The sequence below is a fragment of the Balaenoptera ricei genome, chromosome 13, assembly GCF_028023285.1.
Source record: "Balaenoptera ricei isolate mBalRic1 chromosome 13, mBalRic1.hap2, whole genome shotgun sequence".
Taxonomy (NCBI): Eukaryota; Metazoa; Chordata; class Mammalia; order Artiodactyla; family Balaenopteridae; genus Balaenoptera; species Balaenoptera ricei.
In genome coordinates this window covers 62,951,302-62,976,734 of record NC_082651.1, presented here as the reverse complement: position 1 = coordinate 62,976,734, position 25,433 = coordinate 62,951,302, and the positions used below count along the sequence as shown (strand labels likewise).

At 39.1% G+C, this 25,433-nt stretch overlaps 1 long non-coding RNA gene across 2 annotated transcripts in view; it reads right to left on the bottom strand.

The window, feature by feature from the left end:
* Window positions 1-6,664: 6,664 nt before the first annotated feature.
* Window positions 6,665-25,433, bottom strand: part of LOC132377114 (uncharacterized) — a 322,850-nt gene continuing 304,081 nt past the window's right edge. For both annotated transcript variants that reach the window (XR_009506532.1, XR_009506533.1), the window contains one exon: window positions 6,665-7,045. This is a non-coding gene — a long non-coding RNA (uncharacterized LOC132377114). The remainder of the gene's footprint in view (window positions 7,046-25,433) is intronic.

Below are 25,433 nucleotides of genomic sequence, written 5' to 3'. Positions count from 1 at the left end.
AACTATTAGCTGTTATTGTCACTGCTGTTGGTATTGATGTTTTTTCAGGCCCTACTTGATGATTTTCAAGATTACACAGGCATTATAAGTAGGGAAGTAGGTATGGCTCTTGTTATAAGGAAATATGTCTAGAAAATGAATGGTATTAGAAAAATATTTTAAAGTACAGGGAAGACAACACCAAAAGGAAAGAGTCAGGCAGAGCAACAATAGGTAGAGATCAGGCATGGGTGGAAACTGATGGGAGAAGACCTATGCAGGATTGTCTCCACTCAAGCAATATTTGAACTGAGGATCTTGTGGCAGATGCAGAATATTCTGACATTTTTTCACTACGGGAGCCTCTCAAGAGAGAGTCTATGGAGTATGTCAGGAAACAAATGCATGGGCCTAGAAAGAGAAAGAAAGGAAGGAAGGGAGGGAGGGAGGAGGGAAGGAAGCAAAGATAAAAGAATGCAGCTGGAGGTTTATCTGTGTTATTGAAAGAACTGGACCCATTTAAGTAGTATGTTAAAATTTAAACCAGGCCTCAGGACTACCCTGGTGGTGCAGTGGTTAAGAATCCACCTTCCAATGCAGGGGACACGGGTTTGATCCCTGGAGCCCACACGCCACAACTAGAGAGAAGCCTGCACGCGGCAACGAAAGATCCCGCGTGCTGCAATGAAGATCCCGCGTGCCGCAACCAAGACCCAACGCAGCCAAATAAATAAATAAATATTAAAAAAAAAAAAAACCCAGCAACTCAGGCTCCATGAAAGGAGTAGGAATTATAGAAAGAAATGGAACAGAAGTGGAAAAAGAAAGGGCAGAAAGTAATACATGAAGTGGCACAAGTCACTCAAGGACTAGAGAATTTGAAAAGTAAAGGAAGAGGGCTTTAGAGGAGCACATGTCAGAGGATATATTAGACCCTCTATGATCCTGAGATTATGGCCTATGCAAACATCAATAGAAGCTTCGGATTCAGGAATTTGTTGAGTGATAATCCAGCTAAGATACATTTCAGGAAAGAGGATCTTGGAAGCAAGGTTAATACACCTAAGGGGTTCTAGAACAGGATACAGTGGCAGCAGCTGTGTCATAAAGTTTAAAAAGACTTGGGGTCCTACTGGAGATGGACAAATACCCTGAGAAGATCAGATATAAGGCTATAAGCGTGGACTGCAGGGTTGCCTATCATCAAATGTGCCATGCTGCATTCACTATGGAAAAGGAAGCTATGTCACTCAACAGAGACCAGGCTCAATTTAACACTGGGCTTCCAGGCCAGAAACACCAGATTCAAAAGGGAAATGGAAACAGAAGTGTTCAAAACATGGGAAGGATATCAAGAGAAAGAAAGAAGATTTGGGTGTGATCTAGTAGACACTGAAGATGCTACCACTGTAAACCTCCCCATGTCTCTGTACCCAGTTGGGCCCTATGCCCATTCTTGAGTTAATCTCTGGCAAGCGTGAGGGGATTACTCTTAGGCCAATCAGAATTGCCCCTGAAGCTTCAGATGTGGTCAGCTGGATGGAGGAGATGTGGGTCCCTTTTTGGGAGAAGGAGGAAGATGTTATGTAGAAAGTCAGCCCTGTCCTTATTAAAAGCAGCTATGTCCTATGTCACAGTTAACCTCTTGATGGGAAATTTATCCCATCTGAATTTAAATTCACGTATAGTAGTTGGAAAACTGACGTGTTCTAATAGGCATCCTGGCATGGCGAAAACCAAAATGATGTTCTCCATTTTTTGTTCCCTGTGCGTTATTCCCCTTCTCCCAGATAACACTAAGTCTGCTGCAATCTCTAACAGGCAACAGCAACAAGGGTCCATACACTGGGTTCTAGGAATATTATTTTGTTTGCAAAATGCTGTTACTGCAGGAGTCACATTTGCATTTACATTTATGGGACACAAGATATTCGGGTGGATTACTTCCATTTTGATGGTACTGAAGGTGCTACACCCATGGTAATGGAAGAAGGCTCAGAGTGCAGTGGTTGCTGAGGGATTCCAAACCCCAAGGCATTTGAGGGAGAATCTCCTGACAGAGACTGAAAAGATCAGGAAACTAGGGAGAAGAGTAATTGCACTTTACGGTCTTTGGAGTTTAATTTACACTAGGAAGAAGAATTCATTTTGGGCTTGACTTTCTGTGGTAATTTAATAATGGGGAGGGCTTCACATTATTCCATTTTCAACCATTCTTTGTTGTTTTATTTGGACTTTTAAAAGTATCTTCTCTGTTGACCAGTTTTGGACAATATTATTAGGCATAATTTCAGATGGGAAATAAACTAGGGAGTGAATTTTTTTTTTTTTTTTTGATAGGTAAGAAGTGGGTTTATTTAGAGAGAAACACACTCCACAGAGAGTGTGGGCCATCTCAGGAGGTGAGAAAAGCCGGGAGTGAATATTTAGCCTAGGGTACAGGACAGCCCTGAAGCTAAATTGATTAATGACCTGTTATGACCCATTACAGAAACTCTTTGGAGAACTAACTTAGCTGTGCATCTCATTGGTCCCAGGAAGTTACAGTGAGGAGCAGTGGTAGTAACTGAAGGAGCTGCTAATCTCTCCTAGTTGGACAATCCTGGCTGAACTGCGGTTTGATTATTAAGGCCCTTTGTTAAGGAGAGAATAAATAATGGGGTATGTGGGGTGTTGTGTAGCATCTCTCCTTGCATTTCTGCCAGAGCTCATGAAGGAGGAAACTTCCATCTAAGCTTCTGCCTCTATCTACCCTCTTATTAGATGTTCCATATGGAAGAAGTGACTAGTCTGGTCAGAGACTCTGGGGACACTTCCCTAGAGGGAGGGATCGTGACACTGAAAGACACTTTCCCTTCTTATAGATCCTAATGCCTGCTATTTCATTTCCTACCCCAGGAACAGCAGGCTGTTTTGCATATACTTTCTCCATGTAGTAAGCAAATCAGGAGGCGGGGTGGGGGTAAAGGAGTGAGGGTGGACTACTCTGCTAAGGAGGCTTAATCTTCCTCCTTTTCCCTCTTGATTCCTAAATTCGTGGGTCTGGCAGTCCAGTCTCATCACCTGGTCAGGCACCTGGTCAGGTAGGTGGACTTAAGCTCAGCTATTAATACCTAAGAACTTGAGTCTTATTCTTATCCTTAACTCTTACTCTTCTCTCTTCTGGCACACTTGAGGAGGTCACAGGACTTAGATTTGGGATTGGAAAAGCAAGAGGCCTCACTTAGATCTCTTGGTCGCCACCCAGCCTTGACTCAAGCTTCACTTTAAGTTGTATACTTCCTGCTTACTAATAAAATGGTTCTGGGGTTCTCACTGGGACATAGTACAGGTGTGCATACTTCCTCAGGTAAGCCAGCCAGAAGAAGAGGTGGGGGTAGGATTTGAGTTTGGTATTCTACTCCAAATTTCTAACACAATTTTTGGGGACAGATGGTTATTTTCTACATTTTAAAGCCATGGACATGTCTTACAAGAGGTTGTCTAGCTCAGAAATTCCCAAAAGAAAAATGAAGAAAGAATAAGAACTTCAGAAAAGTTAGAACTATTTTTGGGATATTGCTATTCAAGCTCCAGGTGATGTAAAAAATGTAAAATGAAAGACAATTCCAAATAAGTGGAAATATTGTTATATTCAATGCATGTAATAGATTCTTTATTTTAACCATAACGAGCTATACATTTTATATTAATAGAAAATGAATTTTTTTCTGCCCTCAGGTATTTAAAGAATATTAGCTTGAGGGGGTGCCAAGTTTGAGGGGGAAACTTGCTCTTTCCCTCTATCATGTGTCTAGTGTTGCTTAGTTTGTGCCACCTACTGCCCAGCTCTCAAATTCCATGGCTCTTTCTGAAAAAGATAAGCTATTGTAAGGAATGATGAGGGTGGAAAGGTGGACAAGGGTAAAAACTGCAAAGATAAGTAGACCCACTACATACCTATGAGAATGGCCAAAATGCAGAACACTGTCAGCACCAAATGCTGGTAAGGATGTGGAGCAAAAGGAATTCTTATTCATTGCTAGTGGGAATGCAAAATGGTACAGCTTCTTTGAAAGACAGTTTCGCAGTTTTTTACAAAACTAACTATACTCTTACCATATATATGATCCAGCAATCATACTCCTTGGTATTTACCCAAGGGAATTTAATACTTATGTCCACACAAAAACCTGCACACAGATGTTTATAGCAGCTTTACCCATAATTGACAAAACTTGGAAGCAATCAAGATATCCTTCAGTAGGTGAATGCATAAATATGTGGTATATCCAGGTAATGGAATATTATTCAGCACTAAAAAGAAATGATCTATCAAGCTGTGAAAAGACATAGAGGAACTTTAAATGTACATTAGTAAGTGAAAGAAGCCAATATGGGGACTTCCCTGGCAGTCCAGTGGTTAAGACTCCATGCTTCCAATGCAGGGGGCATGGGTTCGATCCCTCGTCAGAGAACTAAGATCCCACATGCTGCGCGGTGCAGCCAAAAAGAAAAACAAAAGGAAAAAAAAAAAAAAAGAAGCCAATAGGAAAAGACTACACACTGTGTGATTCCAACTTTATGACATTCTGAAAAAGTTAAAACTATGGAGATGGTAAGAAGATTAATGGTTGCCAGGAGTTAGGGTGGAGGGAGGGATGAATAGGCAGAGCACATATGATTTTTAGGGCAGTGAAACTACTCTGTGTGATACTATGATGGTGGATTCATGTCATTATATATTTGTCCAAACACATAGAATGTGCAATACCAAGAGTGAACCCTAATGTAAACTATGGACTTTGGGTGATAATGATGTGTCAATGTAGGTTCATCACTTGTAACAAATGTATCACTCTGATGGGGAATGTTAATAATGGGGGAGGCTATGCACCTGTGGAGACAGGGGGTAATGGGAAATATCTATACTTTTTGTTCAGTTTTGCTGTGAATCCAAAACTGCTCTAAAGAAGTAAAGTACTAGAAAAAAACGCAAATAGCAAACTTTTTTTCTAAAGGAGAAAAAAAAATTCAGTTTTCTGTTTTATTTTCCAAAAAAGCTATATTGCCAAACAGATTATCCACACATATGATGGACATTCACTCTCCAAATGCTGCTCTAGAGAGAAAAGGGTGATAAGCCTCATACATGTGTCAACAATGTCAAATGACATTGGCTCTATGGGGCTCCTGCCACTGTCATCTCTATTTAGTGAATCATTAAGGTCAGCACTTAGATTTATTTATAAAATAACTGTTGAGAAAACGTTAGTGTTTTTGTTTACTACACAGCTGGAGAATGGGCCTTGGTGTGGAGGTCAAGGTTTGGGGATATGAAAACATTGGGGAGTCTTACCCAATCCATTCTCAAAACTTCCCCTCCCCCATTTCAAGACAGCCTCTGACACTAGAAATTTACACTTATGGAAATTGAAAATTAGTGAACTGATCTTTTTGTATAAGTAAAACCCTCCAAGCTACTACTTACCTAGGATCACAAATGAAAGGAGTCAGACTTTTGAAAACAAACAGATCAACAGATTAAACACCCTCTAGAGTTCTAATAGCCCTAGTTAAAAACCCTTAGTTAAAAAGTAAACAATTAAGAGATACTCATCAAAGGTGGATAGCTTTTAGCATAGAAGCTTGTAATTTGGGGGGGTGGGGAGCTGGGGAACACTACTTGCAATCCATCTTGTCCTAACAAGAAGGTAATAGAGCTCTCCAGTCATTTCAGGACTCATTTAAAGGGCCAGGCTTCACCACAGGATATGTATTCTTTGTGATACAGATCATCTTTATTATGTGACTTACTTTAATGAATACTTAACATAAAATTGAGGGTATTTTTGTTTTAAAATATAGTTCGTTATATTCATTAAAGGTCAGAATCCTTTTGGGAAGTAGGCAGGGCAAGGATTGCTCACCTACAAACCAGGTTAGGGTGAACAAATACAACCAGATATTCTTGAAGTCTCCACTGATAAGCCCCTTTTCAAACGCTACTTCTTGAACCTAAATGTTTCCCCCTATTCCCTTTGACTCCAACCTCTAGTGTCCTACCTTTGATGACTTGGATTCTGATCTCTTTTTGTTCCTTACCTTGTTTCCTGTTTGCTGGATCTGCTTCTCCCAAGGTCCTAATCTCTATGTTGTGGACCCTGGGCTGGAAATTTGACCAAGATTTCCTGTTTCCTTGCTTGATAATTTATTTTGGTACTGTAATGAAGTAGAAAAAAACATGAACTTTGCAGTCCAGCAGACGTGGGTTTAAATCCTGACTATACCACTAACTGGTGGTCTGCTTTGGGTAATGCACCTCTCTGAGGATCAGTTTCCTTTTTGGTAAAATGAGGATATTAATGCCCACCTTAAACTATGGTTGTGATTGGAAGTAGATAGTGGAGATGGTTGCACAACATTGTGTCACTGAATTGTGCAGTTAAAAATGGTTAAAATGTGATATTTCATGTTATGTATATTTTACCACAATTTTTAAAAAAGAAAAAAACATGGTTGTGAGTATTAGTCTCTGTGGAACCTCCATTACAATGCCTGGCACATAGTGGGCTCTCAACCAGTAACAGCTGTACAGCATAGAATATTTTATGTTGCAAGTAACAAAAAAGCACAACTCAAACTGTTTTAAACAATAAAGGAATGTACTGATTCATGAAATTGAAAGTCCAGAGGTAAGGCAGGCTTTTGGGTTAGTTTGTCATTCAGGACCGTTTCTCTAGGTCTTCAGTCACTACAGGCTCAGCTGTATCACTAAGGGCTCAGAGTCTTTCCATCTTTCTCTGTCTTCCACAGTGACACCTTTATCCTAAAGCCAGCAACTCTCATGATCACAAGATGGCTGCAAGCAGACCCCCAAAGTACATGTTCCCTCATCCACATCTAGAGAGAATGATTTCCATCAGTCCAGCAAGTATCCTGATATTCACTTGTTTAATTCTGAAAGATGTGCATGGGAATATGGAATGTGATGGTTGGCTTGAACTAACCAGGGAGTAGGTCAACTTCTCTGGAAGCACATGGACTGCATGGGGAGGGGTGGATTCCTCAAATGAAGATCAAGGTACTGCGGAGGAAAAAAGGCAGGGGTAAGACACTGAGCAGGCAACCAACAAAAGTCCACTTTCGTAGCTATTATTATTATTATTGGCTTTCTTGGCCCATAGCCCTTGGCTCTTGGCTATTTCTTTAAAAATCATTACAAAAACAAAAACTAAGAGAGCTCTTATTTTGAGTAAGTGTATTCTTTCTAGCAAAGGAAAATCAATACATATAAAACTAAGTTTAACTGGGTGTTAGGCATCTGGAACACTAGCAAACAACAAAATGCACTGAATGAAAGGGTTTAACAGGAATGAACGTCAGGGATAGAAAGCAGGAGGGAGCTAAAAAGATGGTGACTTGCCAAAGTGTCAAACTCAGAAGGGTGAGGTTAATTATTGGAGTCAGGTTAGAAGCCATGACCTGGGTCAGGACAAAGGGGACCAGTTAAGGGGATGGGGCATTACCCAAAGCAGAGTTGACAGAAGAAAAATCTGATGGAAACTTGATTTTGACTGCTCTGCCTACACCTTTGTGGCTTCTACCTGCCCATCTATGAGATTCTTCTTTCTCTTTTTGATCCATCTAATGACTTGCCAATTTCTGCCAATTTTATTTCTGTGCCTTCTGCCAAGAAGGTTCTTCTGTATTCCTTTGCTGCACTTCATCTGGCTGATTCCTGCTCTTTGGTTGAGACTTTACATTCCAGTACACCACTGCTGTCCTATCTCCCACCCCCAAGACACACACCACAGGCTGATTTAAATAATCCTGTTTGGTATCTAACAATACCCATAATCAATACCAAGTAGCCTACTGATTTGTTTCCTTGTCTGGTCTCAATCCCTGACTGCTGTCCCCCCATCACATGAAAGCTTCTGAAGAGAGGAACTTTACCTTAGTTACCTTTGGTCCCATGACACCCAGAACAGTGCCTGACACATAGTAGGAGCTCAATGAATGAAGGAGGCAATTCCTTTGTTTACCAACTGACATCCTCTTACCCGGGGCTTAAGAAATAGAACAACACATAAAAACCAAAATGTTCTCTACCTAGAAAGGAGGTGGGAATGAGGAAGACAGACGTTAAAGATGTTTTGTAGCAGTTTGTCCCTCTTAGATTTTGGAAGTGCTGAAGACAGATTCAAAACTGCCTAGAAGGTCCAGAATGACTCTTTTCCTTTTCTAGTCTCCATTTTCAAACACTGTTCCTATTCCCAAATTGTTAAAGAATATTTATTTTCCCTATTTAGTCACAGAGCATTCATGATTTTTATGCTGGTTTTTCCAGTTAGAGAATCAGGATGCGATTATTACATGAAAGTGACCATTATAATAGTTCAGACTTACAAACACTAGTTATTGGCATTTACAGAGTGAAGCAAGCCACCTGGACTAAATACCAGGTGCTCAGTAAGTGTACTGTAATACCTCATTCCTGGTTACAAAGAGCTCATATGACCTTTATGTAGGGAATTTGTTTTCTGTTTAATTTATTTTTTCATTCTGAAATAGAGATTCATCTATTATAGGAAAGGAGCCAATTACTGGGTAAACGCAATAACACCTAGTGACTATACCCGCTGGTATTTAGTCTCAAAACATTTTGCATTTCTTAGCACATAGAATTAACAATATTTTAATATTCCACTAAAATGAGATTAAATATAATTTTAAATGTTCCAGGAGATAGAATACTCAGCCCTGTTTCTCAAGAAGGCTAACTGAAAGGCCCTGCGTTGCCTGGTGGTTAGGTTTTGATAATAAGCTAAGGGAAGGAAGTTATAGAAGTGAGGGCTCACCTTAATCACTTTCTGTAGTTTTCTGGTTTTTTATGATTATTTGGAAGCAGAGCCAGCTGCAGGCAAATTTCCTGATGTAATGTGTCTTTAAGGCCAACCCCTGCCTGACCCTTGATGACTGCTCTCAAGCCCCTTTCTCCCCACTCTTGGTGTCCTTCCTGTTAGGTCCTCATCCTCTCATGCTACGCCTTTACGACCAGAGCTGGGGCCACCATGCTGTTTCTACATAATGACCCACATGTACACCTTTCTCTGGCTCCTGTCGCGCCCCACAGCCTCCCATGAGAATTGTAATAACTTTCTTAATTCTAAAGTGCGCTTTCAGAAAATCCTAGTTAAGTGTTTTCTCAATTCCAAGACATACTCCTTCCTCACCCCCCCCACCCCCACACACACCCATTTCAATGTTTGTGAAATTTGAATTAATTTTACAGTCTTTTTTTTTTTTTTCTCCTAAAAAAGTGCTTACTACATTTTTGGTCAATCCTAAATCAAAAGTGTGTTAGAATTGGAGAGATGTAGTATGAATGTACCTTACTGGAAAGAAGTTTTTTCAAGAGTCTGAAAATATTGCTACGTGTGGAGATTTGAGCTATCACACAGTTAATTCAAACAGACAAAGGGCTTTGGGGTAGGAATATATGAATAGTTTCAACAAAACAAACTAATTGTTAGTTGGTTATGTGGACTAACTCTCAACCAGATAGTTATCCCCTCACCTTTTTACATTTTCTAGTTTGGGATGGATGTAAAGGAAATAGGAAGCTAAATGTCTCCATCATATAAAATATAGAGGATCTTAAACTTTCTTTCTACACAAGTTGTCCTAAAGCCTAATATTTGTGTTGAACAAAAAACTAGGGTTATAAACAGAACTCTACACAGAATAAACTTGATATGGATGACCAGTTATCTCCAACCACCCCTAAGGTTTTCCCTGAAAAGATTGTAACTTGATCTCATCTATTCTTGCTAAAGAGATGATGGCTGTTTTGGTCACTGGTCTGTGAAAAGGGGAAGAGTGTCAATACAATCATGAATGCACGTGGTTCCTGCTTTGGGTAAAATGTTCTGAGATATTTGAGCTCCATTTGTGATGTCCAGCATAATTATACAATGTTTTTCTAAAATACATGGGGAAAGACAATTACAAGTTGAATTAAAGCAGTATTCCAGTTATCCCCATCTAAACACTTAGTTGTTAAAATTAAGAATAAAATGGAAATTTTGAGAACATTCTTGTCCCTAACATTTCTAGTACCCAGGAGTACAAGTAGAGGGCTACATACAATAGGTCTAAATCATTAAATGTTATAAATCAAGCTAAAAATAAATAAATAATTAAATAAGTGTTCTATCCACTTTCCTTGACAAAAAATTTTTTTAATGTATAAAGCAATGTTTTTTATATGACTGAAAGCTAAACAGCAAAAGTGACTGGGCTTAATATTGTGTATTTGCATGTTCTATTGATGGACTGGTGATGTTTGGATGAGGTATAAGATAAAGACGTACATAATTATAAATTATCATATACTTATTCTATACATTTTATTTTTTTTCAGGAAAATCATTAATTATAATGTTATCATATATTTAATTTGTATTCTGTTGACACTAATAGCAAAATAGACAACTTCTCTTGAATCAATGTATTTAGTTTTTTGTTTAAATTTTTATCATGGAAAAACCCAAATGTTTACAAATGCAAATATAAAGAATCCCATGTACCTATCATCCAACTTCAACAAGTATTAACTCTTGGTCAATGTTGGTTTATCTATACTCCCCAACTCTATCCAATTATATTGAAGCAAATCCTAGACATATCATTTTATTCATGAATATATCAATATGTATCTTTAGAAAAGAGGACGTCTTAAAAATTAACCTTAATACTATTTTCATGTGAAAAATAGTTCCTTAATAGTAGATGTTTTTAAAATTTGGTTCAGTAGAATTGGAGAAATTTTATTCTGCTGAGGCAGTAGCAACTGAAATTGTCAATAAAATTTCTAAATCAGTATTTATATTTGGAAATGAACCATGAATTTTACATATTACATTCAAACATTTCAATGCATTTGCAGTGATAATCATTATTACAGAAGATACTAGAAATTTTTTATTTTATCATATAAATCCTATCACATGATTTTTTTCACCAGCCTTTAAGCAATATCTATATCCATAAAGTGCTAAGTTCCTCTTTCAAATTTTTAAATGTTAGGATATAATTAAAAAAAAAAAAGAAAAATATGTGGTTCAATTTGTTCAAATCTCTCTTCATAGGAGACTACACCTCACTTAGAATGTTTAGGAAGTAGTATATATATGCATGTATATACACACACATATAAATTTATATATATTTATATATTTATACATGTGATTATTATATAGATATATATTTGAATTTGAATGTCTTCATAATCATGTAAACATTTTTATTTCCGTGTTCCAATTTTCTTTTATTTTACTGGATTATCACTTTTGTTGTATGTGTCACATTTAGTATCTTTCTATTTAGGAAAATCATTTTCCCTAAAAAATTTTTAAGTATTTTTTTTAAGTTAATTAATTAATTTATTTTTATATTTATTTTTGGCTGTGTTGGGTCTTCGTTTCTGTGCGAGGGCTTTCTCTAGTTGCGGCAAGCGGGGGCCACTCTTCATTGCGGTGCGCGGGCCTCTCACTATCGCGGCCTCTCTTGTTGCGGAGCACAGGCTCCAGACGCGCAGGCTCAGTAGTTGTGGCTCATGGGCCTAGTTGCTCCGCGGCATGTGGGATCTTCCCAGACCAGGGCTTGAACTCGCGTCCCCTGCATTGGCAGGCAGACTCTCAACCACTGCGCCACCAGGGAAGCCCTAAGTATTTTAAATTATTTAAAAAGTGAAGTAGGCAAACTTAGATCTGTTTGTATCTTTTGTAAATGTTTGCTAACATCATTAATAGCAAGCAACAGTCCATACCAAATAACTGTGGTTAGCACAAAATAAAAACTATTTTCCGCCATAGACCATAATTCCTTATTTATCTGAGGATCTTCTGTTGTTTCACTTAGCTATTCTAGTACAGCTCACTCTCTTGTCTAAATTAAATCTAACTGCTCGAACAGTATTTAAATGGCATCTCCATTTTTTTTTTTTTTTTTAATTAATTTATTTATTTATTTTGGCTGTGGTGGGTCTTCGTTTCTGTGCGAGGGCTTTCTCCAGTTGCGGAGAGCGGGGGCCACTCTTCATCGCGGTGCGCGGGCCTCTCACTGTCGCGGCCTCTCTTGTTGCGGAGCACAGGCTCCAGACACGCAGGCTCAGCGGTTGTGGCTCACGGGCCTAGCCGCTCCGCGGCATGTGGGATCTTCCCGGACCGGGGCACGAACCCGTGTCCCCTGCATTGGCAGGCAGATTCTCAACCACCGCGCCACCAGGGAAGCCCCGGCATCTCCATTTTTAACTCAGAGCGGCTGTGAGGTCAAATTTGATGTGTTTAATCAGGATGATCCATTTTGGCTCAGATCCAGAAAATATTGTATATAATCTCTGAATCACTCCAAAGAATGTTGTTGCTATTGTCAGAGATGAGGCCATATCCTCTAGGAACATGTTGATAGATATTTAATAAACTTGTATGCGTTTGTGTTTATGATATGCAGGGACCTCTGAAGCAAGGGCTCCTCTTGCTTGAGTCTAATATTGGCATTGCAGACTAATAATAAATGTATGTATTAATAATACGTTATAATATGCATTTGCTAGATTTTTTGAAGTGCTTTCACATTTATGATGTCTTTTGATCTGCACAATAACCTATGGACTAGATAGAGCAATTAGATATGAGAAACAGAAGTCTAGAGAGGTGAAGTGATTTATCTAAAATTACACATCTAATTAGTGGTAGAGCTAAGAGTAGCACCTAGGTCTCCATGCACAGGTCTTTCTGTTGCACTATGTTATACCATGTTGCCTCCTCAATGTTTCTAAAACAAAGAGAACTGGCAGTTGGACAAGTTACATTGCAACACTTTTCATTCCTTAAAACCCTTTGGATTTTAGAAGAGAAAACAAATATAGGACGATAAATGAAAAAAAGCCATGTGCTCTTTCATATCTGATAAGTCCATGTGGGATCAATATATATTTATTGACCAATGTTTCAGAAACTAGAGATTTATCTCCTTCCAGGCAAAGGTTCACTTGAGTAATACAGACTAAATCTTTGGAAGGGTGAGGATCATATTCCTTAACCTACACATGAGGTACTAAGGACAGCTCTGAGAACATAAACTTTGGGAACATCTTCTAAGAGCCAGGGAGTTTTGGAATGCTACTTCTTAATGCAATATACAGCACCTAGAGGTACAAAACATTAGTAGAAAAATGAATGTAATCCTCTTTTAATCATGCAAGCCAGATTTCCTGCTGATTTTCCTGTACAGTTTGCTCAGGACTGCCTTGGTGCCTCTGCCCTCTGCTCATATAGACCCAAGACTTCAAGTGCTTGATGAAATACTTTTTTTTTTTTTAATAAATTTATTTATTTATTTAATTTTGGCTGCTTTGGGTCTTCATTGCTGTGAGTGGGCTTTCTCTAGTTGTGGCAGGTGGGGGCTATTCTTTGTCGTGGTGCATGGGTTTCTCATTGTGGTGGCTTCTCTTGTTGTGGAGCCCGGGCTCTAGGCATGCGGGCTTCAGTAGTTGCAGCACGTGGGCTCAGTAGTTGTGGTTCACAGACACTAGAGCACAGGCTCAGTAGTTGTGGCGCACTGGCTTAGTTGTTCCATAGCATGTGGGATCTTCCCGGACCAGGGCGCAAACCTGTGTTCCCTGCATTGGCAGGCGAATTCTTAACCACTGTGCCACCAGGGAAGTCCTTGAAATCCTTTTTTTCTCTCCAATTCTTAGCACTTTTGAATTTAGGATGCATCTTACAGTCAATAGCATCTTTGATGACATAGAACATAGCGAGCTGTTAATGATGGTTACCTCTGGTGAATTCTGTATTGCTTGCACTCTCTACAATAAGAATGCATAATTTTTATAATGAAAACAAATTAAAAAAAATTTTAGACCCCAAATCCTATGTGGTTTATACACCCTATCTCTAATACTTAAAGAATACCAAGGATGTAAAGACAGTATTTAACATTTCTAAGGTTTTATATTCATAATGGATTTTGTAAGCCCTTACATGCGAGCAGTAGGCTTGATACTTCTGAGATATTCCTCACAGCAGTCAACTGTGAATTGTCCATGATGGAAACACTCCTTAGAGCTCCCTGGTACTCACCATATTGTATTGTAATTGTCTGTTTCTTGGTCATTTTTTCCACCCGGGTGAGAGCTCCTTGAGGGCAGGAACAGTGTCCATTCATTTTTGTGTCTCCAGCGCCTAACACAGAGCCGAGACCATCAAGTTCGTAAAACAAATGATTGAATGAAAGACCTGTAGGTACTCAATATTTTTTTGAATGTTATTTCCACCTACACAATTTAACAGCTTACCTCTGGAGATGGTAATGATTCTCTGCTAGGATATGGCTTGTTCTTTTTTCCTTTGTGGCTGGTGAATGCAAGGCACAAGCAGGAAGTGTTGTTTTTTAAAAGTGTCTTTGTATTCTCTCCTCAGGCATATACAGCTTTAGCTTTCTGTTATCAAATTTGTTAATCTACCTAATTCTTGTGTAAGCAGGTAAAGAAAATTACTTTCCAACTTGCTACTAAATTAAATATCTTACTGAGACAGGGTGTGAATAGGGGAAGTTTAAAATATTTTTTCTTATTACTTAAATCAGAAGAAAAAAATCTACCAATGAAAATTTCTCATCTGGTCTCTAAATTATGGTATCATGTTTATATAGAGGAAGTCTATTTGGGAGAGTGTTCTCAGTTCCTAAAGCTCAATAATGAAGGACTGAGCATTTTTTTTAAATAAAATTTGGTACATGAATAAAAATAAAAATATTTGGCAACTCATGCAATGGGAGAAAACGTGCAAATCATATCTTTGACAAGGGATTTACTTCCAGAATATATAAAGAACACATACACCTCAATACTATCAAAAACCCCAGACAACCCAATTAAAAAATGGGCAAAGGACTTGAATAGACATTTTTCTAAAGAGGATAAAACAGATGGCCAATAGGCACATAAACATGCTCAATATCACTAATAGCAGGAAAATACGAATCAAAACCACGATGAGATACCACTTCACAACCATTAGAATGGTTCTTATATACGTTTAGTATATAAGAAAATAACAAGTGTTGGTGAGGATGTAAGAGAAATTAGAACGTTTTTGCACTGTTGGTAGGAATGTAAAATGGTGCAGCCTCTGTGGAAAAAAGTATGGAAATCCCTCAAAAAATTAAACATGGAATTACCATATGATCCAGGAATTCCACTACTCGGTGTATACCCAGAAGAATTGAAAGGGGGGGACTTGAACAGATATTTGTACACCAATGTTCATAGCAGCATTATTTACAATAGCCAAAAGGGAGAAACAACCCAAATGTCCACTAACAGATGAATGGATAAACAAAATATGGTTTATATATACAATGAAATATTATTCAGTCTTAAAAAGGAAGGAGATTCCAATACATGCTACAACATGGATGAACCTTGAAAATGGCATGCTAAGTAAAATAAGCCAGACACAAAAGGACAAATATTGTGTGATTCACTTGTATCACTATTTAGAGTAGACAAATTCATAGAGACAGAAAATAGACTGGTGGTTGCCAGGGGTGGAGAAGAGGGAGGTATGGGGAGTTATTGTTTAATGGGTAGAGTCTAAATTTTGGGATGATGAAAAAATTCTGGAGAAGGATTATGTTGATGGTTGCACAACATTGTGAATGTACTTAATGCCACTGAACTGTATACCTAAATTGGTTGAAATGGTAAATTATTATATATTTTTATACATAATATATATTTATATATATAACAACACACACAAAAACCTGACACTTACTTAGCATTTTTTAAAAAGCACTTTCACTTGCAGTAACCTCACAGCAACCTTGAGAGATGGGCAGGGCAGTTATTATTCTCATTTTACAGATAAGGAAATAAACTTTATTTGGTTTAAGTAAATAGCTAAGGGACACAAAACTAATAGGTGTCAGGGTCAGAATTAGGACCTGGAACCCCAGTCCCTTGCTCTTTCTTCTATACCAAACTGCCTTTCACAGAAGTGTTCTTGAACCCTGATAATTGACACTGACATTGAATTCACTGGCAAAGGCCCAACTTTCACTTGGAATGCACATATAAAGCCTGATTCCAAAGAACAGTCTTGAAAGGGCTTTCTGGAGAATGTGGGCAAAACAACAGGCACAGAAATCATTAAAAACATGTACCTTTCCCCCATCACAACAATAATATTGTGAAGGGAAAGACAGAAATATGAGAACTGAAGCAACAGTCAGGAAATGCTCAATTGTTAATTTATTATCACAGCTCTGGTTCCTTTCTAAACAATTCTTAAGGGGCAATGCCTTGTTAGACAGGGATTTTTATTTTGTCAAATATTCTTCAAAGTTCATTTGTAGGCTGTAAGATAATTCTTGAGAATGTTTTTAGTGTGGTTAAAAGGAGTTTTATAGTTGCCATGTAATATAATTTGACCTGTATCTGATAGCCTCTTTGAAAAATAGTAATGATTTAAAAAAATACAGACGTGAAGAATAACAGACTTTTATTATACAACTGTGTGTTTGCATTGTTAATTCAGTCCCGTTCAATCTTTCCAGTAAATTAATGACGGCTAAGAATCAGAAGGGACCGTAAAGCAAAAACTGCAGAGGAGTCACAGCCAGCTGTTCTTTAAAAATGGAATGCTGACTTTTATTTTTAAGTATTCAACAAACAGTCCTGAAGCACATCCTCAAGAATCTTAATCATAGGGACTTCCCTGGTGGGGCAGTGGTTAAGAATCCGCCTGCCAATGCAGGGGACAAAGGTTCAAGCCCTGGTCTGGGTAGATCCCACATGCCGCGGAGCAACTAAGCCCATGCGTCACAACTACTGAGCCTGCACTCTAGAGCCTGCGAGCCACAACTACTGAGCCCGTGTGCCACAACTACTGAAGCCCAGCCACCTAGAGCCCGTGCTCCGCAAGAAGAGAAGCCACTGCAATGAGAAGCCCGTGCGCCGCAATGAAGAGTAGCCCCCGCTCGCTGCAACTAGAGAAAGCCCGCACACAGCAATGAAAACCCAACTGCAGCCAAAAAATAAATAAATAAAAATAAATAAATTAAAACAAAACAAAACAATGTGAATGTTCTTAATGCCACTGAACTGTACATTTAAAAATTATTTAAAGAAAAAAAGAATCTTAATCATATATTGTTGGTGGACTATGAAGTTTTGTTTTGTGTACTGGAGAAGAAAAATGTCTCATAATATTAATATATTCTAGTGTTTTCAGGTTGTTTTTATGGCAGGCTGAGAGCTGAAATTTCGTGGTGGCAAAAAAGTTTGGAAATTTAAGATATAATAATAATTATAGAAAGACACCCCCCAAAATTCAAAATTTTAATAGTGATTTCCATGGAATATAGGGGTGATTCTCCACTCCCATGTGACCATACTACTCCTTTTCAGTATTTTCCATATTATCTACTATGAACATGTCTTATATCTATAGTGGAGTAAAATAAAATTTATTTTAAAATAATGGTAATCTTGCAGGCCAGGTCACTGGCCAGTTGTCTTTTTGATTAAAATTAACTGAAAGGAATCAAAAGCTAAACAATGTGTTCCCTGCCTTTCAAAGGGACAAATATAATATTAGAAGAGAAGAGTGAGGTCCAATAGAGTTAAGGGCTTGGGTTAAGTTCACCCAACTGGCCAGGAACAGAACAACAAGTAAACCCGACCTGCCCTGCTAGTAGGGAGGTGGTTTAGTGGAGAGGATTGGTAGGTCTACACAGCCTACATTCTGCCTGGTGATTCTGATATACTGGTACACCATATTTATCTATGGTTTGATAAGCTTGCTTGTAATTAAAGAAACTCCTATATCACAGAAATACAGTTCATTGACTCTGAAGCATCTTTTGCATTAATGATTTAAGATCTTAATTCATGGACTGCAAATGAATCATGGCTGCAACCACAATGAGTTTCCACACGCATTTTGTAAAATTAAAGTATCATTACATCTTATCATCCATGTGTGCATTTTTTTTTCATGTGTGCATTTTTACAGTACCTATCACCAAGGATGTCTTGCTGGTACCTTTGGGACCCCTCCACTCATCCCCAATCTCATTTCAGTTATAGCCTCATTTAGCCTCTTCCTTCTCTTGGTTTAGTTATTGCTAAATCCTGTGATTGTAGGTCTTAGTTTTGACTGTGACTCTCACTTCCTTAAAGTTGGCTGCTAGTTCCCTTTACATGACACAACAGATCAATAACGATATCTACCATTTATTGAGTTCATACCATGTACCAGTCACTTTATACCTAATATTTCTCATCCATGACGTAAATTCTGACTACTTCTGCAATTTCATTGTCAACTGCTCCTTGATTGCACCCTATATTGTAACTCAGAAGTCGATAAACTATAGTCCGAGGACTATACCTGGCCTGCTACCTGTTTGTATGGCCTGTGAGCTAAGAATGTTTTTTACGTATTTAAATGGGTGAAAAGAATCAAAAGATGAGTAATACTTTGTGACGCATGAAAATTATGTTAAATTCAACTTCTAGTGTCCATAAATAAATTTTCATTTGAACCCAGCCACTCTCATTCATTTAGGTGTTGTCTACGGCTGCTTTTGTGCTATGATGGCAGAGTTGAGCAGTTGTGACAGAGACCATATGACCCACAAAACATGTATCTAAATATATGTCTAAATGTTTAAAATATTTATCAGGCTCTTTACAGAAAAGTTTGTCAACTCCTGTCTAACTTAACCAAACTACTTTCTGTCCTTACATTCTTGTCCTCATGTATGTTTTCCCCTCTGTCTGGAACGTTTTCTTTTATTTCTTTAGTCCTCTTTAGTCCCTTTTATATCCTCATTCTCTCTGGGTGATTTTATCCAAACTCATGGTGTTAAATTCGATCTATATGTTGACAGTGCCCAAATTTATGTCTCCATACCCAACCTCTGTCCTGAACTCCAGACCCAAATATACAACGGTTTGATATCTCTAGTTAGATAGCATAAACATCTCAAACCAAACATGTTCAAAGTTGAATTCTAGATCTATTCTCCTAAACCAACTCCTTCTAGTCTGCCCCATTTCAGTTGATGGCAACTCCATCTTGGTAGTTGGTCAGGCCAAAAACTTTGGTGCTTTTCTGCTTTCTTTGTTTGTCTCACATTTCACATCCAATCTATCAACAAATCATGTTGGCTCTACCTTCAAAATATATCCAGAATTTGACTATTTCTCGCCTCCCCCCTTGCCACCATGCTGGTTCAAACTACCATCTTTCATCTGGGCTACTGCAATGACCTCCAATTGATCTTGTCTGCTCTTGCCCCTGTGATCATTATCATGCAGTGTCACCCTCTCAGTTCCTTGTTCAGAACCTTCCAATGACTTCCTGTTCAAAGTCGGCCCTCTTTCTCACCGGTTGTCTCTCAAGTCTCATTTCCCACTACTCTTCCTCTCACTCACTCTACTCTAGAGACACTGGCCTTGCTCTTCCTCAAACGATCCAGAGACTTGGCTACTTCAGGGCCTTTGTGCTTACTGTTCCCTCTCCCTTATCATCCATGGTATCCCTAGGGCTTGTTCTTACACTTTTTTTAGATAGGAAGAGTTGCCTTCTCTGTGAGACCTTCCACGGCATTCTCATCTACAATTTCAAATTTGCATTTGTGGTTTAATTTTTCTTCCTTAGCACTTTTCACTAGTTAGATAAAGAAGTCATGTATTTACTTGTCTTCATTATTGTCTACACAAGAATGTAAGTTCATGAGGGTAGGGATTTTCATCTGTTTTGTTCAGTACTGTATTCCCAGTACCTAGAACAATGCCTGACACACAGAGAGTGCAGTAAGTATTTGTGGCATGAGTGCATGAATGAAAACTTCCAGCTCAAGGGCCACTTCCATGAAATCTTACCTGCAGCACCCATCTTGAGTGCTTTGGGTCCTCCTTCCCATTGGCCAGTGAGGATCTATGATTTACTTACTTATAGTGTAGAACAATTGTTTGACACATCTGTTTCCCCTATTAAACTGAGCTTGATTCATTTTTGTATCCCAGGACCTAGCACAGCTCCTGGCACATAACAAATACTCATTAATGTTTCCTAAGTGAAAGAATAATTGTTCAACATTTAAAAATATTCCTTACTTTTCAAGAAGATACTTCTCAGAGATCTGTTTAAATATTGAATGGTACTTAAATTAGAATTTGATTTAAAAAAAAAACAACAAAGAATTATTCAGGATCATGCTTGCTTTAGATTCTAAAACCATTGGAGGCAAAGCTGGGGGTTTCTTGAGGATCCAGAACCATATACCACATAACACGGGGCATGACACCGGAGGCCTCCTGGTCAGGAATCAAGGTGCAGTGCCTTGCCTGGTGAAGTCCTGGCTACACAGCCTACTTAGGCTATTAGTTAAGACTATTGGTGGGCTTCCCTGGTGGTGCAGTGGTTAAGAATCTGTCTGCCAATGCAGGGGACATGGGTTTGAGCCCTGGTCCGGGAAGATCCCACATGCCGCGCAGCAACAAAGCCTGTGCGCTACAACTACTGAGCCTGCACTCTAGAGCCCGCAAGCCACAACTACTGAGCCTGTGTGCCACAACTACTGAAGCCCACACGCCTAGAGCCTGTGCACTGCAACAAGAGAAGCCACCTCAATGAGAAGCCTGCGTACCACAACTAAGAGTAGCCCCCTCTCGCCACAACTAAAGAAAGCCCTCGCACATCAATGAAGACCCAACGCAGCCAAAAATAAATAAAATAAAATAATTTAGAAAAAGAAAATGCATGGTATTAAAAGAAAAAAAGACTACTGGTGTGTGGAGAAAATCCTTACTCTTATTTGTTTGTTTTCAATCAAGACCTGTAAGACCTGCTAATTGGTGAAGTGGAAAGGATTAACGATCTTTAATCACTGTTAGAATAAAAAATGCCATTATCGTTTTCCCGTCTCTAAATAACTTTTTCCATCTGTGTCCAGGAAACAGTCACAGGTCAGCTAAGTAAAAATCTTTCAGTTGTTCTTTAAAAACAGGTATTTACCGGGAGATCATTGACTCCTGCAGTCTGCTCCTGCAGTCAGAGAACATCCATGGGGGTGGGGGGAGGAGGGGGGAACGCCACCGCAGCAACGGATTTGGAGGCAGGTAGTGGGAGGAGAGAAGCCAGCAAAGAAAGCCTTATCTCAGGCACTTTGGTATTCTAGTCCGTGGTCACTAGTAAAATTAGATTTGGATTAAACATTGTATTTTATCATTTTGCATTCTCTTCCTAGCGGTTAAGTGTACATTTCTTTATTTGAGCCTCATACATGCATGTAAAGTAGTGAAGGCATTATCTCCCATTTAAGGTTTAAAGGTGGAGAAAATGAGGGCAAGAAGTAAAGTGACTTGCCTAGTCAGTGACTGATCAGGACAGGATCTCAGATAGCCGTTCAATGCTCTTCCTACTGGCCCTTTCTTCTAAACTATCTCTTGCTTCAAGATTTTTTTTTTAAATTGCATGCCTGTAGGACAGAACTAGAAGTGTTTTAGGTTGGCAGTGACATGGAGTGTCTGCTTTGTGCTCAGCACTGAGGTAGATACAAAGAAATAAAAAACAACATTCTGTCCTCAAGCTATTTATAGCTACCTGGGGGAAAGAAAATGTAATAAACAAACAACAAAAAACCCTAATATTGTAAAGTGAAAAACATCAGGTTACAAAAGCATGTATGCTAAACATACTTATAGACTTTTATTCATTTTCAATCATTCCATTTTGCCTAACATATTTATAAGATCTAGAGTGGGAACACTGCTCTACTCAGAGGCATGTGGCTTCTTTACTTTTCTTAACAAATCTAATCTCACACACTCCCACCCTTCCAATTAAAGTTATCTCAGCCTCCTCCAGATTAAATAGTCTCTTGTGGTTTAACAGTCTATTTTGATGTAAAATGCTCTCTATCAGGTAAATATTCATTACTTCAAAGTTCAGTTCCCTAACACGGCTGGTTGGTTCTCTCCTACCCTCCGCCTGGCCAAGATGGCATCTATGCATGGGGATACTCACCCATCCTTATGGCATTGGGTGGGCTTTGGTTTCCACTGCAGGACAGCTGGTCTGGTCCTTGTACACTAGCTGCTCCTCAACTAATGTCCTGCTAATTTTTGGATTCCCGCTGGGGGAGGTCCCTTCCACATCACAGTGGAGCCAAGATCAGTTTGAGTTTGCCATTCTGCAGCTAGTCACTGTTGTTCTGCTATTGCTTACCCCCTGACCAATACTAGTGTGGGATATCCCTGAGCTGCAATCTCCTTCTAGGTTTTTTTGCTGGGGGCAGGGCAAAAGCTCCTTTGCCTTTCACTTACCACTCAATCTGTCCAACATGCTTTCCCCTCCAGGGATTCAGTCCAGAAAGTAGCAGTCAGAATACACCTGTCTCACTGCCTACTTCCCCTTCCCCTAGTTTCTTCTTTTTTCCTCTGTAATCCTCTGAGCTAAAGTTCCCCTCCCACCCCCCTTCCTCTGCCCCCATAGGTACACTTCCCTCATTCTGAGATTTCTCTATTCCTGGCTTTTAGTAAAACTCTATGATTTAGTTGATTGGCTCTGTCTCTTCTTGTGTTAATGAGAAATAAAATCATTTAAAAAATCCTTTTCTCTGTGGTCAAAGTTCAGCTTTCAAAACTCTTAATGTTGGGGCTTCCCTAGTGGTGCAGTGGTTAAGGATCCGCCTACCAATGCAGGCGACACAGGTTCCAGCCCAGGTCCGGGAAGATCCCACATGCCAAGGAGCAGCTAAGCCCGTGCGCCACAACTACTGAGCCTGCGCTCTAGAGCCCGCGAGCCACAACTACTGAGCCCGCGAGCCACAGCTACTGAAGCCCGTGTGCCACAACTACTGAAGCCCGCGCACCTAGAGCCCGTGCTCGGCAACAAGAGAAGGCACCGCAGTGAGAAGCCCGCGCACCGCAATTAAGAGTAGTCCCCGCTTGCCGCAACTAGAGAAAGCCCACGCGCAGCAACGAAGACCCAACACAACCAAAAATGAAAATAAATAAAATAAATAAATTAAAAAGAAAAAACTCATGTTTATTTTACAGATAAAAAAACTGAACATAGACTCTTTTTCCACTTTTTGCATTCCTGCTGTAAGAATCCTAATGATTTAGAGAAAAGGATGCTTCACACAGAATGAGGGGTGGTGACAGACAAGGAAGTGCAAGAGAAAAACACATTGATATACTTCTAAAATCCTGTTACATATGCATGGAAAAATAATCTTGAAAAATATAAATCAAAATGTTAATAGTGACACACTTTGGGTGGTGGTTTTTCAAGTTATCTTATTCTTTATGTCCTCTTGTATTTTCAGAATTTTAAATAGTGCATATGTATTGTTTTTGTAAACAGAAAAGCCAATAAAAAGATTTCCATTGGGATGGGGGAGAGGTTAAACAGCATAGAACTATACATATAATAAATATCTCAAGACTATGCCCCCAAATTAATTGTCAAATAAGTGATTTAGTCATAATTGTGATGAATCTTTACTGAGTCACATCTTTTCTTTTTTCTTCTTTTTTAAATTGAGATATAATTTATATACCATAAAATCCACTCTTTTAACACGTGCAACGCAGTGGTTTTAGTATATTCACAAAGTTGTAAAACCATCACAACTATCTAATTCCAAAAACATTTTTATGACCCCCGAAAGAACCTCCATACCCATTAGCAGTCACTCCCCATTCCCCCTTCCCTCAGCCCCTGGCAACCACTGATCTATTTCCTGTTTCTGTGGATTTGCCTATTCTCAACATTTCATGTAAATAGAACCCTACAAAATGTGGCCTTTTGTGTTTGGTTTCTTTCACTTAGCATAATGTTTTCAAGGTTCACCCATGTTGAGTCATATTTTTCTTGGTCTCCTTTTCTGAAAATTTTTTCCCTCAGTGTTGCAATGATACTCATACTGGTCCCTCAACTCTTGCTGTACAGTCCATACAATGCAAAAAAGTCAGACTACCTTTTGCTCCAAAGTTGCATTACCTGCTTTATGGATAGACTCAGTGGAGTAGAAAAATTGATCACAGTTAACCACCGAAAAATTATATTTGACTTTGGAATACATTTTAATATGGGAGTGGAATGGGGCTTGGGGAGGGGGAAGCAGGGATAGGGTTAGGCTCACTTTTCCTTGGAATCTAAGGTAATATTATTAAAAGCTTATAGAAAAAGTAGCCCAGGGCCTTCCCTGGTGGCTCAGTGGTTAAGGATCTGCCTGCCAATGCAGGGGACAGGGGTTCAAGCCCTGGTCCAGGAAGATCCCACATGCCGTGGAGCAACTAAGCCCGTGAGCCACAACTACTGAGCCTGTGAGCCACAACTACAGAGCCCGCATGCCACAACTACTGAAGCCCATGTGCCTAGAGCCCGTGCTCTGCAACAAGAGAAGCCACAGCAATGAGAAGCCCGCGCATGGCAACGAAGAGTAGCCCCCTCTCACAACAACTAGAGAAAGCCCACGTGCAGCAACGAAGACCCAACACAGCCATAAATAAATAAATAAATAAATAAATAAATTAATTAATTAAGTTAAAAAAAAAGAAAAAGTAGCCCAAGTATATGTTAATGATTGCAAACAGATTTGACTCTATGTTTTATTGTGAATAATAAACTTTCTCAGGTGGACATTAACAATATTGGATAAAGAAAGTGTGTGTATTCCCTTGAGCTCTCTCATTTTATCATATTTGCTAGTACTCCTGAGTACTGGTCATGCCTTCAAGTTGGAATGAAGGCCAAGACTGAGAACCCAATCCTGAAGTTTCCTATAATTGTACAGGATCAAAACAAGGGACACTCTAAGTCAGTAGACTTTAATCTTTTGGGGCTCACAGATTTAGTCCTTTGAATCTCTGGTAAAAGGTAGACCCTTTTCTTTTTTTTTTCTTTTTGAATTTTCTTTTATTTATTTTTTATACAGCAGGTTATTAGTTATCTATTTTATACATATTAGTGTATATATGTCAATCCCAATCTCCCAACTCATCCCACCACCACCTCCACCGCCCCCCCCCAACTGCCACTTTCCCCCCTTGGTGTCCATACATTTGTTTCTCTACAACTGTGTCTCTATTTCTGCCCTGCAAACCGGTTCATCTGTACCATTTTTCTAGGTTCCACATATATGCATTAATATACGATATTTGTTTTTCTCTTTCTGACTTACTCTGTATGACAGTCTCTAGATCCATCCACGTCTCGACAAATGACCCAATTTCATTTCTTTTTATGGCTGAGTAATATTCCATTGTATATATGTACCACATCTTCTTTATCCACTCATCTGTCGATGGGCATTTAGGTTGCTTCCATGTCCCGGCTATTGTAAATAGTGCTGCAGTGAACATTGGGGTGCCTGTG